This window comes from Phoxinus phoxinus (assembly GCF_949152265.1).
Source record: "Phoxinus phoxinus genome assembly, chromosome: 19".
Taxonomy (NCBI): domain Eukaryota; kingdom Metazoa; phylum Chordata; class Actinopteri; order Cypriniformes; family Leuciscidae; genus Phoxinus; species Phoxinus phoxinus.
The window spans coordinates 32,518,716-32,521,215 of record NC_136894.1 but is presented as its reverse complement, the minus strand read 5'-3'; the positions used below and the strand labels follow the sequence as shown (position 1 = coordinate 32,521,215).

At 60.1% G+C, this 2,500-nt stretch overlaps 1 protein-coding gene across 1 annotated transcript in view; it reads left to right on the top strand.

Annotated features, from left to right (window-relative positions):
- Nucleotides 1-2,500, top strand: part of LOC306987154 (venom phosphodiesterase CdcPDE) — a 51,526-nt gene that overhangs the window by 4,247 nt on the left and 44,779 nt on the right. The window lies entirely within an intron of this gene.

Here is a 2,500-nt window from a genome sequence, read left to right as displayed (position 1 = left end):
GTGTGTGTATGTGTTTTTTTTTTTTTACCTATGCGTCAATCTTTCCATATGATGAACTTCCACTGAACATAATAAACGAATACAAATAGTTGGGTGTCATCTAGTAGCTGATCGCCTGATCGTCTGATGGTAATGCGGGCGCGTATGCACTTAGTAGCGTGCCTTAGCTAGGGGGATACGGAGGGTCATCAACCGCTCACTTACTCCAGTGGGTGTTTCAGGAGACTGGGCAGGAGACTGGGCTGGAGACTGGGCTGGAGACTGGGCTGGAGACTGGGCAGGAGACTGGGCTGGAGACTGGGCAGGAGACTGGGCAGGAGACTGGGCTGGAGACTGGGCTGGAGACTGGGCTGGAGACTGGGCTGGAGACTGGGCAGGAGACTGGGCAGGAGACTGGGCTGGAGACTGGGCAGGAGACTGGGCTGGAGACTGGGCTGGAGACTGGGCAGGAGACTGGGCAGGAGACTGGGCTGGAGACTGGGCAGGAGACTGGGCAGGAGACTGGGCAGGAGACTGGGCTGGAGACTGGGCTGGAGACTGGGCAGGAGACTGGGCTGGAGACTGGGCAGGAGACTGGGCTGGAGACTGGGCAGGAGACTGGGTAGGAGACTGGGCTGGATACTGGGCAGGAGACTGGGCAGGAGACTGGGCAGGAGACTGGGCAGGAGACTGGGCTGGAGACTGGGCTGGAGACTGGGCAGGAGACTGGGCTGGAGACTGGGCAGGAGACTGGGCAGGAGACTGGGCTGGAGACTGGGCAGGAGACTGGGCTGGAGACTGGGCTGGAGACTGGGCAGGAGACTGGGCAGGAGACTGGGCAGGAGACTGGGCTGGAGACTGGGCTGGAGACTGGGCAGGAGACTGGGCTGGAGACTGGGCAGGAGACTGGGCAGGAGACTGGGCAGGAGACTGGGCAGGAGACTGGGCAGGAGACTGGGTAGGAGACTGGGCTGGAGACTGGGCAGGAGACTGGGGAGGAGACTGGGCAGGAGACTGGGCAGGAGACTGGGCTGGAGACTGGGCTGGAGACTGGGCTGGAGACTGGGCTGGAGACTGGGCAGGAGACTGGGCTGGAGACTGGGCAGGAGACTGGGCAGGAGACTGGGCTGAAGACTGGGCAGGAGGCTGGGTAGGAGACTGAGCAGGAGACTGGGCTGGAGACTGGGCTGAAGACTGGGCAGGAGACTGGGCTGGAGACTGGGCAGAGGACTGGGCAGAGGACTGGGCAAGACTGGACAGAAGACTGGGCAGAAGACTGGGCAGGAGACTGGGCAGAAGACTGGGCATGAGACTGGGCAGGAGACTGGGCAGAAGACTGGGCATGAGACTGGGCAGAAGACTGGGCAGGAGACTGGGCTGGATACTGGGCAGGAGACTGGGTAGGAGACTGGGCAGGAGACTGGGCTGGATACTGGGCAGGAGACTGGGCTGGATACTGGGCAGGAGACTGGGTAGGAGACTGGGCAGGAGACTGGGCTTAATACTGGGCAGAAGACTGGGCAGGAGACTGGGCAGGAGACTGGGCTGGATACTGGGCATGACACTGGGCAGAAGACTGGGCAGGAGACTGGGCAGGAGACTGGGCAGGAGACTGGACTGGAGACTGGGCAGGAGACTGGGCTGGAGACTGGGCAGGAGACTGGGCAGGAGACTGGGCAGAAGACTGGGCAGGAGACTGGGCAGGAGACTGGACTGGAGACTGGGCAGGAGACTGGGCAGGAGACTGGGCAGGAGACTGGGCAGGAGACTGGGCTGGAGACTGGGCAGGAGACTGGGCAGGAGACTGGGCAGGAGACTGGGCTGGAGACTGGGCTGGAGACTGGGCAGGAGACTGGGCTGGATACTGGGCAGGAGACTGGGTAGGAGACTGGGCAGGAGACTGGGCAGGAGACTGGGCAGGAGACTGGGCAGGAGACTGTTCTTGATTGCCATTCACACACCGTGCTGATGCTCCTCTCTCTTCTTTCAGAGAGCCTTCACCCAGCAGCCTTTGTCTCACTAAGGGCAGCGATATCCACATTATAGCGCTTCAGTTCCTCAGAAATCAGTGCAGTCCTCCTAGGAGGTCTGTTACCCTCATTACCCCGGAGAGTCCTGACATTCCATGTTGCCAATTTAAAAGGAATTATTTTCTTATTTCGACCGCAAGATGGAATTCCCAGTAGGCGCGGTAACCTACGCAGGAGATTGTAGAGTGGGCAATGTTTAGGCCTTTTCTAGGCCCTTCCCAAATAGGGTGAGCAGTGTGGCCCCTGCGTAGGGCAGCTCAGTCGCACGGGGGGGCTGCCGACAGCAGCATGGGTTAGGGTTAGGGTTAGCTAACCCAAGCTGCTAGCGACCATATACCCCGTGCCGCTGCCGTGCAGGGTTCTAGCTAGAAGCTTACAGGCCATTCTTCCCTGCTCCCGTCACCAGATACCCCATCGCCGCCAGACTTCAACCGAATATGAGATCAGAGATTGTACACTGTGGTCAGAGGTGGAGACCTGCGCAAAAGGAA